The following is a 14446-nucleotide window of genomic DNA, read 5'->3' as shown; positions in this document are numbered from 1 at the left end:
CATCTAGTTAGAATGCCTGAAGAGAAAAATAATACTGAAAAGTAGCACATGATTCACTTTCAATGAATGGTAAAGAGAATAACTGAGAGAGAAATCACCTAGGAAGTGAGATATGAGGTGTGTCTGAGACATGCAGGCACTTGGGTAGGATAATAATACAGCACCCCTTTAAAACCATAATATTTAAACATTTCGGAAAGTAAAATAAGAAAGAATGGCAGTTGATGGCTAAGCTTCACCTTTCCTCTATTGTCCAGAAGAATTCTTTTCCAGCTCAAACTTACATGCCCCACTCAGAAACACAAAAGCTCAGTGATTTCTTGGATCCTCCCTCTTTTGGAGTTTAGTAAATCTCTATTCTTACCAGAATATGATGCTTGGGGTTACTCTCAATCCCAAGCTGTTTATCAAAATATTTCTTCTAACTCCACGCAGTATTCTACCTAAGATATTTTAGTGCCTTATGATGTTTTAGCATACTTTATTGAATGGTACCACAAACTGCTCTACTGGAAGGATGATAGGATTCTACAAAGTGGAGGAAAAGTGGGAGCACTCACTCCAGAAAGGAGGAATCACATAAAAAAGGTACATATAAAAGATATAGATATAAAAATAATGTCTTAAGACTATTCTATTATTTGTAATAATTGATCATTGATTGTGCAACCTAGACTGTCTTCATGGGAAATCTTAGGAATAGTTTTGTTCTATGTGTGTCAAGTAGGGGATATGTTTCAATTTGCTGAAGCTGCCAGAATGCAATATACCAGAAATGGGTTGACTTTTACAATGGGGATTTACTAGCTTACAGTTCTAAGGCCATGGAAATATCCAAATTAAGGCATTATTAGGACTATTTCTTCTGTAAAGGAAAGCTGCTAGAGTCTGGGATGCCTTTGTCACATGGGAAGGCACACAGCTGTTGTCTGCTGGTCCTTCTCTTCTGGGTTTCATTGCTTTCAACTTCTGGCTTCAGCAGCCTCCTTTCTGAGCTTCTGCGGGTCCTCTCTCATCTTCTCCAGGGTTTCTCTGAACTTTCTGGGCTTTTTCTGTCTTTTACCCTCTCATAAAGGACTCCAGTGAAAGGATTAAGACCCACCTTGGGGCAACTCCTCAACTGAAATAACCTAATCAAAAAGTTCTATCTCTAACAGGTCTACACTGCAGGAATAGATTTAAAAACCATGGCCTTTCCTGGGGTACATAACAGCTCCAAAACAGCACATGATGAAACAGAGGAGTCCATCCTCCCATGTTGAATTATTGAAGTAAGAATGGCTACCTAACCTAGAATGAGCCAGTGAGAATGTTATTTGAGACTTCTGTTGGTGCTCTTGAGAGAGTGGTATACTCTTTTTCTGGGGGTTGCTAACTTGGTATAATGTTGTTCTAGTTTGCTAGCTGCCAGAATGCAATATACCAGAAACAAAATGGCTTTTAAAAAGGGGAATTTAATAAGTTGCTAGTTTACAGTTCTAAGGCCGAGAAAATATCCCAATTGAAGGGCACATGGTGAACATGGAGTCATCTGCTAGCCTTCTCTTTCATGTTTCATGAAGCTCTCCAGAAGGCATTTTCCTTCTTCATCTCCAAAGCACTGGCTAGTGAATTCTCTGCTTCATGGTGCTGCAGCATTCTCTCTTCTCTTTGAATCTCCTTCTTTCTCCAAAATGTTTCCTCTTTCACAGGACTCCAGAAACTTATCAAGACCCACCCAAATGGGCGGAGACATGTCGTCACCTAATCCAGTTTAACAACCACTCTTGATTAAATCACATCTCCAGGGAGATGATCTGATTACAGTTTCAAACATACAGTATTGAATAGGGATTATTCTACCTTTATGAAATGGCATTTTGATTAAAACATGGCTTTTCTAGGGGACATATATCCTTTCAAACCAGCACAAATGTAACCCAGGAGTTGCTGGTAGCCAACTCTGCCACCTCTTGAAGAGAGTCAACCTGGGGAAAATTAGAACTAATGGATGGAGAGAGACAGTATAATAATATCATTTTGAGTTCTTAGATATAAACATACCTGAAATTTATCTTTTGAATTTCCAGGTTTCATGAGCTGACATATGTCCTTTTCTGTTTAGCTTGGGCTTCTGTCATTTGGACCAAAAAAAAGTCTTTACAGATACTCATACGGTTTCTGAAAACAAGTCATAGGAAATTTGCAGTTACAGAAATGAGATAATTTGTCACATGCTTCTAGTAAGAGCAACAAATAACAGGATGGTTCTAAGTCTTCCTTAAATGAACTGCTATACTATCTCCCTCCTTTTTCTTTTTCAATATTGTTTAAGATCCTCACTTTTTGGCCTCTTTTTAATTAGAAGGTTGTTTTTTTAAATCTCTAAGTGTGTTTTTATATACTTATCTTTCTACTTCTCCCCAAATAATCAAGTGAAAAGGAAAACACCCACATTGTCTGTAAAGAATGCATCTGGGTACCATTGATGAGCTTTTAAATTATGCTTAGTTACTAAATATTTTATCTTTAAGAGATGTTTCTAATAAAGCTTCAATTTTATTACCAGAAATGTCTTAAGCAGACTTGCTCCAAAATCATATATTTAGTGATAGTGCATTAAACTGAGGGTAGTTCTCAATTTATGAGCTCAGAATATATTTTCCCACAAGATAACATCATGTTAGGTGTACATTCCCAGGTAGCTGACAGAAATCTTTTTAACCAATAGAACTATTGTTATTTTCGGTAAGAAGGTGCAGTATAATATACTGAATTAGGACTTGGCTCTGGGAGCCAGACTTCCTGAGTTCACATCCCATCTCTGTCATTTACAAGCTTGTCCTTGACCAAGTTATTCAACTTCTTTGTGTTTTAGTATCTTCTTCAAATGGGAATTATAATCAGATCCACCTGCAAGGGATATTGTGAAGATTAAATAGTCAATGCATATAAAGTACCTGATGTCCAGGAAGCTCTCAGTAAATTCTACCTATTATTATTATTATTACTAAGAGTCTTAATCTGTGTCCTGAGATTGGGGGGCAAGGCCCAGATGAGGCAAGAAGGTCATACAATACAGTTTCTCCATTATCTGCATAATTGGTCAAAGTGATTTGGCATGGCATATATATAACTCTCTTTAAGCTGGCCTCTGTCTGCTCCTCTAACTTCACTTCCTTCTCCAACTATGCAAATGCACACACATGCATGCACACATATATACACACACAAACATCTGTGCCTTTGCTCATGATTTTTGGTTTGCCACTCTCTCCTCCCCCACCCCTTTCCAGTCTCCTTTTCTGCCTAACTCTTTGTTCTTCCTTTAGGGTTAAACTCAACATCACCTTTTCCAGGAAGCCTTTTCTGACATCTCTAAAACTTGCTTGCATCTGTTCTTTGTTTTTACCCCTATGAATCCCCCACCCCCAGTTGAAATTTGTTTATGTATCTTTTTCTCCCACTCAGATGCTAGGATTCTGGAGAAAAGGAGCCTTGTGCTACCCATCTTTTACCCCCCAGCATCTAGCATAGTATAGGGAATACAATGGGCGCTCAGCGATTATTTGTTCCCCAAAACTGAATGGAAGGAAGAGAAAAAGGAAGTGGAAGAAGAAGAACATTTTCTCATGTAGAAGTAAAACTGTAAAATTTTCAGTTTGCCTTTGAGACTCTTCTACTCCCCTTTTTGTGCCCTTCCTGCCTTACTGATTGATCTCAGTTAGGAAGAACATAAGTTAAAACCAATTTAGACTGGTATGTGAGTTACTTACAGTCTTGTTTCTTCCTGAAGTATTATATTTGCATTTCCAAAAGAAGATGCCTGAAAAAGAAAATGATTTTAAAAATTTTTTAATTGGTGGAATTTTGGCAGTGAAACAATGTGAAGTGAAAGCATTCTCACAGTAGGAGGAAAGCTACTGTTGGGAAAGAGGTAATTCACTGGTAATTATGGTTTGTGTGTGCTTGCCTTGTGGGTCAACTTTCCTAAATTATTCGAGTTTTAAGTGTGTCTTCCTTAAAGGAACATTCATAAAATCTCAAATTCTTCTTCCCAGAGAAAGCTTAATATTAGGGCCAGGGGAGGCTTTGGCAATCTGAATAATCAGATAAAGGAGGTAGTATTTATATGTGTGGGACATTTTAATAGAACTTTTCCTTCACCCCAAATAGAAATCCTACACTAATTTTACATTAACTCCCCAATACCCTCACCACCCACCCCTGGTAACCTGTACTCTACTTCCTATCTCCATGAGTGTGCATATTCTTTGATATTTTCTTCGTGGTTACCATAGTGCTCTAATTTAACATCTTAAATCTATAACAATCTTTTTAGCTTTGATACCAATTTAACTTCAACAGAATATATAAACCATGTTCCTATACCTCTCTTCCCTTCAGCTTTTTGTAGTTCTCATCAATGTACAAAAAAAGTACAAAAAATATGTAATGTACAAAAATTACATATTTGTACATTATGAGTCCAAAACCATTGATTTTTCATTACATTGTATGTGTTTGCCTTTTAGATCATGAAGGAGGTAAAAAGTGGATTTACAAATTAAAAATACCACAGTACTGCAATTTATATTTACCCATGTCATTATCATTACTGGAGATATTTATATCTTCATGTGGCTTCAGTCAATGGGTAGCATCCTTTTCTTTCAACCTGCAGAAACCCCTTTAACATATCTTATAGGGGGCTGGTCTAGTCATGGTGATCTCCCTTAGCTTTTGTTTGCCTGCGAATGTTCTTCAGTTATGAAAGAAAGTTTTGCCAGACATGGAATTCTGGGTTGGCAATTTTTTGCTGTCAGCAGTTTTAATATGTCATCCCACGACCTTCTTGCCTCCGTGGTTTCTGATGAGAAATCAGTATTTAATCTTATTGAGATTCCTTTATATGGGACATGTTGCTTCTTTCTTGTGGCTTTCCATACAACAGTTTGATTCAAACATGGTGTGGTTGGGTATATTTGAGTTTATACTGCCTGGAGTTTGTGGAGTATCCTGGATGTATATATTTATGCTTTTTGTTAAATTTAGGAAGTTCTCAGCCATTATGTCTTTGAATATTATTTCTGTCCCTTTCTTTCTTCTTTCTGCTGGGATTTCCACAATGTATATATTGGAATGCTTGATGGTGTTCCTCCGGCTTCTCAGGCTCTGTTCACTTTTCTTACATTATTGTCTAGGGTGATTGACCCTGACTATCAGGGGGAAGTAGGACTGCAACTACACAATGGAGGTAAAGAAGAGTTTTCTTGGAATATAGGAGATCCCCTAGGGTGTCTTTTAGTACTACCATGACTTGTGATTAAAATCAATGGAAAACTGCCACAACCCAATCCAGGCAGGATTACCAACGGCTCTGAAACTTCAGGAATGAAGGTTTGGGTCACCCCACCAGGCAAAGAACCACGGCCAGCTGAAGTGCTTGCTGAGGGTAAAGGGAACATGGAATGGATAGTGGAAGAAGGTTGTGATAAATATGAACTTTGACCACGTGATCGGTTACAGAAACAAGGACTGCAATGCTGTTTTGTTCATGTTATACTATTTAAGTTGTAAGATAATCAAGTTTAAGAATGAATGTTGTCCAAGGATTTGCACCTTATTCTGGAGAGATTTAATGTGTTTCCAGTTATATGCAGGACAGTTGAGTATCGTTAGGTAAAAAAGAAAAATGTGTGTTTTATTGTTTTTACTTGGAAATTGGGTATGGTTTAAGGTGATATATATAGCTGCCAAGTTGACAAGGGATGAACTGTCATGGTCAGGTTCGTGTGTCAACTTGGCCAAGTGGTGGTACCTGTTTGTCTGGTTGGGCAAGTGCTGGCCTGTCTGTTGCAATGAGGACATTTCATAGAATTAGATCATGATCACATCAGCTGCATCGACAGCTGATTCCATTTGTAATTAGACAAAGGGAAGTGTGTTCTGTAATGAGTGATGCTTAATCTAATCATGGGAAGCCTTTTAAGGAGGATTCAGAAGAGACAGGCTCTTCCTGTTTCAGCTGGTGAGCCTCTCCTGTGGAGTTCATCCAGACCCTCCATCGGAATCGTCGGCTTCACAGCCTGCCCTGTGGATTTTGGACTCTGCATTCCTGCAGTCATGTGAGACACGTTTATAAATTTTATATTTGTGAGTGTTCCCTGTTGATTCTGTTTCTCCAGAGAGCCCTAACTAATACACCAGCAATCCCTTGCCCCGGGTTGGCACTTGACTGTTCTACCATAGCTTTCTGTAGTAGAGCTCTGTGAGCTGCCTTCTACATGCAAGGCATGTTCTTAGTTAATGAGTTACTTAGGCCACCACCAAACAGACTGGGTCAAGTGTACATGCTTTCAGTATTCTCCTCCTTCCGTATCTAGAACCATGGGCCCAGACTTGGAGTGTGGCTGGTTCCACACCAAGCTAGTGAGGAGATGGAGAGGGGTTGACTAGGAGACCACAAGAGCTTATAACTTTTAAGATGTCTTTTTCCTGATTCGGTGTTGTTTGCTCTGGTGCTGCAGTCCTTTAATTGTTTTTGGAGCTTTGAGAAAGTAGTGTCTGCCAGTTCTTGCTGGTTGTTCAAAATTTCTGAGGGGGGGATGGAGTCCTGAAGCTTCTCCCTCTGCCATTTTGTTTGGGGTAGGCTCTGTGTGGGACATTTTAAAGTAATGCTCATTTTTATATAACTTTCTTTATATTTACTTCTGGGTGAAAAGCCATTATCTAAGAATGTTTCTCCGAGGGTAAAAATGACCTCTGCAATTTCTCAATGTATAAGAAATTTAACCACAGAAATCTGTGCCATTCTTAGATCCTGGAAATGAGAGATAATTTAATCCTGATTTTACAACAGGGAAAAAAACAAGAGTCACAGTCAGGATGTAGCAGAGCTGAAAATAGAACTCAAATGCCCAGACTCCCATTCCAGTAGTTTTCCCATTATACAAACTCTATATACATAATTTGGCCTTTAATATTCTTTAAGAGGGGTCAGTTCATCAAGAGGGCATGGCAATCCAAAACGTACCTGCATCTAATAACTCAGCCTCAAATTACATGAAGCAACAAATAACAGAACTGAAGTGAGATATAGATAAATCCACAATTATATGGAAATTTCTACACTCCTCTCCCAACAATTGATAAGACAAATAGATAAAAAATCAGTAAGGATATAGAAGAGTCAAACCAACTTGACCTAAGTGACATGTAAATAACACTACCTAACAATAGCACAGTACACATTCTTTTTAAGTGCACATAGAATATTTACCAAGATAAGTGATATTTTGCCCTTAAAACAAATGTTGAAATATTTAAAAGAGTCATGGCACAAAAACTATGTTCACTGACCCCAGTGGAGTTTGTGCTGGTTTGAAGCTGTTTTGTACCCCAGAAAAGGCTATGTTCTTTTAATCCATTCCTGTGGGTGCAGACTTATTGTGGGTGGGAATTTTGGTGAAGGTATTTCAATTGAGATGTGCCCCACCCCATTCGAGATGGGTCTTAATCCTTCTACTAGAGTCTTTTATGAGAGGATAAAGGACAGAAAAAGCAGAGTTTAGAGAGTGAAAGACCTAGAGAAATTTGGGGAGAACTTTGAGAGAAAAAGCCCTGGAGAAGCACGCTAACGACCCACAGAAGCTGAAAGAACTGAGAGAACTTAGAGAGAAAAATGTAGGAAACTTGGAAAAGAAAAAAATTCAAGCTCATTCTCAGATCATCTGTGAAGAAAATCCTAAGGATTTTCAAGAAGACTACTAATAAATGAATTCACAAAATTTCAGGATAAAAGCCAAAATTTAAAAATCAATTGTATTTTATATACTTCAATGAATTGTTTGAAATAAAAATGCCATTTAAAACAGCATCAAAATGATCAAATACTTAGATATAAATATGACAAATGATGCGTAAGTCCTATAGACAGAAAACTACAAAATTTTTCTGAGAGAAGTTAAGGAAGACATAAATAAGTGAAGACATATGGTGTTAGTGACTCAGAAGACCCTATCTTATTAAGATGCTAATTTTCCCTAAAATAATCTATAGATTTAAGGTAATATCATCAAAATCCTATCAGGCTTTTATAGAATTTCATAAACTGATTCTGCCATTTACAAGGAAATGCAAAGGTTCTAGCAAAGCTAAACTAACTTTGTTACAGAACTAAACTGAAGGAGATACCATATCTGATCTCAAGAATTATTACAAAGCCATAATTACAAAGACAGTATGATATTAGTACAAAGGTAGACATATAGATTAATGTAAAAATAGAGAGTTCAAAAATTGATCCACATATGCATGGTCAGTTGATTTTGGCAGAGATGCCAAGATGGTTCAATAGAGAAAGGAAAAACTTTTCAACAAAATGCAATAGAATAATTGGATGGAATTTGGAGGAAAAAAAACCCTACCTCTTACTTCACAAATACACAAAAATTGACTACAATGGATTATAGTCCTAAATCTAAGCACTAAATCTGTAAAATTTCTAGAAGAAAACATAGGATAAAATCTTAGTAACATTATATTTGGCAAAGGTTTCTTAAGCAGGCCATAAAATAACCAACCACAAAAAGAAAAAATGAACAAATTGAATTTTATCAAAATTAAAAAGTTTTCCTCTTTAAAAGACACCTATAAAAATGAAAATGCAAACCACACAGTCACACAGCCACACACTGGGAGAAAATATTTACAAAAAATATATCCAACAGAGGACTCCAATATTTATAAAGAACTTTTACAACTCACATTGGGAAGGCTAACAACTCAGTAAAACATTGGCAAAAGATGTGAACAGACCTCACCATAGATAATATGTTAATAATAAATAAGCACATGAAAAGATGCTCATCATCATTAGTCATTTGGAAATGCAAGTTAAATACCACTATACACTCACTAAAATCCCTAAAATTAAAAAGATTGACCATAACAAGTTTTGAAGAGGAACTGGAGCAACGGGATCTCTTTTACACTAATGGTGAGAATGTAAAGGCTACACCCATTTTAGGAACTATTGTAGTGGCTTAAAAAGTTATTCACTATTTATATAATATTTTAGAAAATAAAAACTAATTTGTAGTGATAGAAAGATCAGGGGTTCCTTGGAGATGAGGGTGGGAAGGAGATATTGATGGATTACAAAGGAGAATAAGGAAATTTGTGGGGTTGGTAATTTCATGGGGGTATTCAATATAGCAAAAGTCATCAAATTGTACACTTTAAATATGTGCTGTGTATTATGTGTCAATTATATCTTCATCAAGTTGTAACATATATATTTTTAAAAAGATTCGTTTGTTGGTATTTTTATTCCCTAATTCCTGGGAAGCGGGGAAAACAAGAGTATTACGTTTGTTCTCCCCTGCCCTGTATTTTACTAAAATAGCAACAACAACAAAATCCTCACAATAGAATAAAATGAGCAAACAAGAAAACAAAAATAAAAAAATTCATTCTATTTTTTAAATAAGCATTAAAAAATTGAATGGAGAGAAAAATTGTTTTTCATTTCATAAATCATACCTGCTGCTCTAGGTTGCTAGCTGCCTGAATGCAATGTACCAGAAAAAGAATGGCTTTTAAAAAGGGGAATTTAATAAGTTGCTAGTTTGCAGTTCTAAGGCCAAGATAATGTCCCAATTAAAGCAAGTCTATAGAAATGTCCAATCAAAGGTATCCAGGGAAAGATACCTTGATTCAAGAAGGCCGATGAAGTCCAGGGTCTCTCTCTTATCGGAGAATGCTCATGGTGAACACAGTCATGGATTTTCTCCCTCAGCTTGAAGGGCACATGGTGAGCACAGTGTCATCTGCCAGCTTTCTCTCCTGGCTTCCTGTTTCATGAAGCTCCCCGGAAGGCATCTTCCTTCTTCATCTCCAAAACACTGGCTGATAGACTCTCTGTACTGCAGAATGCTCTGCAGAGTGCTCTCTCTGAATCTCTTTCATTCTTCTTTTTTAGGACTTCAGAAACTTATCTAGACCCACCCAAGGAGACATGTCATCACCTAATCCATCTTAACAACCACTCTTGATTAAATCACATCTCCAGGGAGATGATCTAATTACAGTTTCAAACATACAGTATTGAATAGTGATTATTCTGCCTTTATGAAATGGGATTTTGGTTAAAGCATGGCTTTTCTAGGGTCCATACATCCTTTCAAACCAGCACACCTGCTTATGCCAACATTATTGTAAATGCAACACATTAAGAGATTAGGCATTGTTATTCTGTATTTACCCATGTTTTTGTGGTTCCATTTTACAAATAACATCAATCTTTTACTATTAAAAATTTTAGCTTACTATGACTCATTTTAGGAATATTAAAACACCAATTCGACAGGGTCTTCTTGACTACAAATTAATAAACTGAGCATTCTTGCTGACACATTACTTGGTGGTCATGAATTGGTTAATCAAAAAAGTGGTTGGGGGAAATAATACAAAAAGTATATAGTATGTTTTAAAATTAATGCTTGTATATCGTGCATGCATTCATCAAACATTCAGTGGAGCTAATGTCTTTTCCCTCGAGTTTGTACCCTTCCCCACTGGGATTTTGCATTGTTAATAACACATAAATCACACTTTCATTTGTATTAACTTCAATTTTACAATTTCCATTTCTTTAATAGAGAGCTAGAATATAAAGACCTTACAAAGCTGTCTGAGTGCAGAATCCAAGATTGTACAATCGAAATCATTTTTTTTACAATTATCTCATCTACATCTAATTTGATAATATTTTTTAGCCACATGCTTTTAAGTGTTTAGAAGCATTTGACTTAGTTTTAATAGAATCAAAGCCTATAATTTTCATAGAATCAAAGCCTATTTTTTTGCACTCATGTTTCTTATTTTATGTAATATCAATTGAATTATGTAATTATGATAGGTAATACAACTAACAATCAATGAACTGGAGCTATACAACTGACTTTTTTTTTTGTATGTTGTGTGGTGGGAGTCACATCTCATTCTTTTCCATGTGGACATCCCATTATCATAGCACCACTTGTTGATTTTTTTTTTTTTTTTTTTTTTTGCAGTACATGGGCTGGGAATCAAACCAGGGTCTCCCACATGGCAGGCAAAAATTCTACCACTGAACTACGCATGCACTCCCTAACATCTGCCTCTTGGTTAGCATAAAACTCAAAAAGTCCCAGATTCCCTAGCCTTTAGTATTCGGTGCATTATGGCATCAGTTAATAGTTTTACTTTTATGCTTTTGTTTAGAGAATTCATTTTAAACATTTACATTTTATACTTTATGTATTTTATGTAAAAAAGAAATGTAGTGTAGTTACAGAAAAGGAAAAAGATGGCAGTAATTTTCAAGTAAAATTGCACAGAATAATAAGACAAAGCATTATGCTAAAAAGATGATTTATTTTAGTCATAATTTTGTAAGAAATAAGTATGACTTTAATGAAATATTAACCATATTAACATATTAAAATGACTTATATGGTCCCAGGGGGAATAATAATCAGTATTATATACACTAAATTACTAGTTCTAAAATAATACAGAGACAATAACACTCATGCATTGTAAAAACAATGATTCTGTCACTATCCATATTTCAGCTAATAAAAACAAGACCATGCTTTTTATATTGTTTATCAATTCTTCCAGTTCATCTGATTTCAGAGTCTCTGTACCAATTTATGAGTGCATTCGGATATTTTCTACTCTTACAAATTATCTGGCAGTTTTATCTTTGAAATTTCCCATGGAATTAGATAAAAGTAAAATAACAGTCATCATGCATCAAAAACCTCACAATAGAACTAATTTATCATTTTCATCCATCTCTGAGGGGATTCCCGGGGAACGTAATGGTGCACTTATACCAAGAATTTACTGCGTAGCATATGAACGCAAACGTGAACTAACTATTCATAGAAATTCATGGTAGAGTGCTATCCACTAAAAGGTGAAAAACTGATAAAACACGTATTTATATGGCAGGTTTCATTCCCATTGCTCGATTAGTGAATAATAAAATATGCACTAGCTCAGTGAATAATGTTGCTAACTCTTTCTACCTCAATTGTACCATTACTTAGTCTAATAGTATGGAGTATGTTCACATGAGAGGATAAAGCAAGTGGAATCTTCTTACCTATATTCTAACTGATATTCTAGAAAACTATGCCTCTCCAAAATTGAACAAAAATTGAAAACTTCAGTAAATTATCTCTATGTTTTGTCTCATTTTCTACCTAATTATATTCTTGGTACAAGTAGATAATGCAACAATATAGTGGTATTTTAATCTAGATGCATTTCTTATTATCCAGATGGTTGGCATTGAAAGGTAGAGTCAATAACTAACCTTAAGCAGGTGATAAATTATGTGTGAAATTATTTCAGAATCTTTCCATATATAAATCGCTGTATAGGATGAATTGTGCGTGTGGAATTTCTTTGGACCATGAGGATTAATACATCAAAGCCATAATCAAGAAGATAATGGCTATGTGACCTAAAAGAGTTGACATAACTTTCAAAAGTGCCCTCTGTGCTCTCTTCGGCAGCATAAATACTAAAATTGGAATGATACAGAGGTTAGCATGGCCCCTGTGCAAGGATGACTTGCAAATTCATGAAGCATTCCATATGTTTCATTAAAAAAAAAGTGCCCTCCATATCCTCAGAGAGTGGTTTATACAAGTAAAATCTGACTCAATGTGTATTACTTTTGCTTTTCATAGGTCTTTTTTTTCCCCTTCAACTGAGGAGCATAGTAGAAAGGGAAAGTAGCAATCACGAAGAAATACAAAGTTAGGTAGTATCCCAGGTCCCATTGTTAACAGGAGCAGCTACCCAGTAGGCTTTCCCCTCAACTGTACTTGGCCAAACTAGGTTGGCTTTGGATGGTTCCTGGGAGTTCAAAGTCTTAGGCAGAAATCCTCAGAGCTGAGAGCCAAAGGGCTTGAATACTTTATGCCTGTGTACGTGAAATTTTAGTGTATGTAAGAATCACTGAGAAAGAGCAAGTTTCCATGGTCTCATTGTCCAGAGATTTTAGATAGATCTGGGGAGGGTGCTTGTAACAAACATTCCTCATGATCCTGAATTGGATGGTCCATGGAACATAGTTTAAGAAATACTACTAGGTCCATGGTTCTTCACTTATATCAGCAGACTCCTCCTGCTTTATCAGATGCTCCCCACAATGTATCATAGCCACATTAAATCACATTACTTCAAATGAAAAGAGAAAATATGATTTTCAATAATATGATGGACCCTAAATGGTAATACATGAAATCAACCATGTAAGCTGTGAAATACAAATCAAGTTCTACCACCAATTTGTCATCAAGATAGAAAAGAAGGTAAAGCATGAGCAAAATCTACCCTGAACTTCCCATATTGTGTCCCACCCCAGGCAGTGTTTTGCATTTTTGTTTTAGCATTTGAAGCCTATCCCACCAGGCTGAGGATATTCTTCTAGCTGATTTTCCTACTTAATGACTTCTGACATGCCAAGGCATCTTTGGCTTGGATATTTTTGCAACAGTGAAATAACTACAATTTCTCAATTCTAGTGTGAAGTCTGATAAATTTAAAATTGAAGTGTTTTCCACACCACTTCACCTACAGGAAAGTATAAATGAGAAATTATAGTTTCAGAAAAAAAGAAAGTGTTTCAGTGAATTAAGTTAAGCATACAAATAGATTTTTATCAACACTTTCAAAGCACCACTTTCACACCCATGCTAAGTCCTAAAGAAGAGCTAAGATCAAACTCCATTTGTTTCTTTATTGATGTTAATTAAAAACAAAAGCAGAAATTATGGTCAACCAGAATTATGGTAGTGTGGACTAAAGAGAGGCACCATGATACAGAAGAAAGAACTTGGGCTTTGGAACCAGACAGCATGGGATTCAAATCCTAGTTCTAACCACTAACCACGCAACTTTTAGAGATACTATTTCTGAGTCTTTCTTCATTTGTAAAGTTCATTATTCAAATGTTTATTGTTTGAGTAGTACAATTATAAAAATGTTCTTTCATTTCAATTGTAACGGATGTACCACACTAATGTGTTAATAATAGGGCGGTCTATGGGAATTCCGTATTTTATGCTTGATTTTTCTGTAAACCTACGACGTTTCTAGTTAAAGAAAAAAATGTTTATTGTTTTCCTATTGTATGCTTGGTACTGTTTTAGGCACTAGGACTATGATGGCCAATAATATAGGCACTCTTAGAGAGCTTATATTTTATAGTGTAATAAAAGCAATAAACAAACAAACATGATAATAATCACAGTTTGGGATAATTGCCATGAAGGAAATCAGACAAAGTGACTCAGAGGGTCGACTCTATATAGGGTGGCAATGAAAGCCTCCCTGAGGAAGTGATATTTGAAAATGAGCAGTCATTTAAAGAGCTGTAGGAAGAGGTCTGGCAATACAA

The 14446-nt window shown here is 36.0% G+C and overlaps 1 long non-coding RNA gene and 1 other non-coding gene across 2 annotated transcripts in view; one reads left to right on the top strand and one right to left on the bottom strand.

The window, feature by feature from the left end:
- Positions 1–2049: 2049 nt before the first annotated feature.
- The window catches only part of LOC143646194 (uncharacterized), a 28789-nt gene continuing 16392 nt past the window's right edge, over positions 2050–14446 (bottom strand). The window contains exons 2-3 of the long non-coding RNA XR_013157372.1: positions 3756–3805; positions 2050–2160 (exon numbers count right to left, since the gene is read on the bottom strand). This is a non-coding gene — a long non-coding RNA (uncharacterized LOC143646194). The remainder of the gene's footprint in view (positions 2161–3755; positions 3806–14446) is intronic.
- Positions 12539–12642, top strand: LOC143647460 (U6 spliceosomal RNA). Its single transcript, XR_013158090.1, has one exon. It is a non-coding gene; the product is annotated as a U6 spliceosomal RNA (small nuclear RNA).

This window comes from Tamandua tetradactyla, chromosome 9 (assembly GCF_023851605.1).
Source record: "Tamandua tetradactyla isolate mTamTet1 chromosome 9, mTamTet1.pri, whole genome shotgun sequence".
In the NCBI taxonomy this organism is placed as follows: Eukaryota; Metazoa; Chordata; class Mammalia; order Pilosa; family Myrmecophagidae; genus Tamandua; species Tamandua tetradactyla.
Note: the sequence above shows the minus strand (reverse complement) of the source record. Positions and strands in the feature narration are given on the sequence as shown.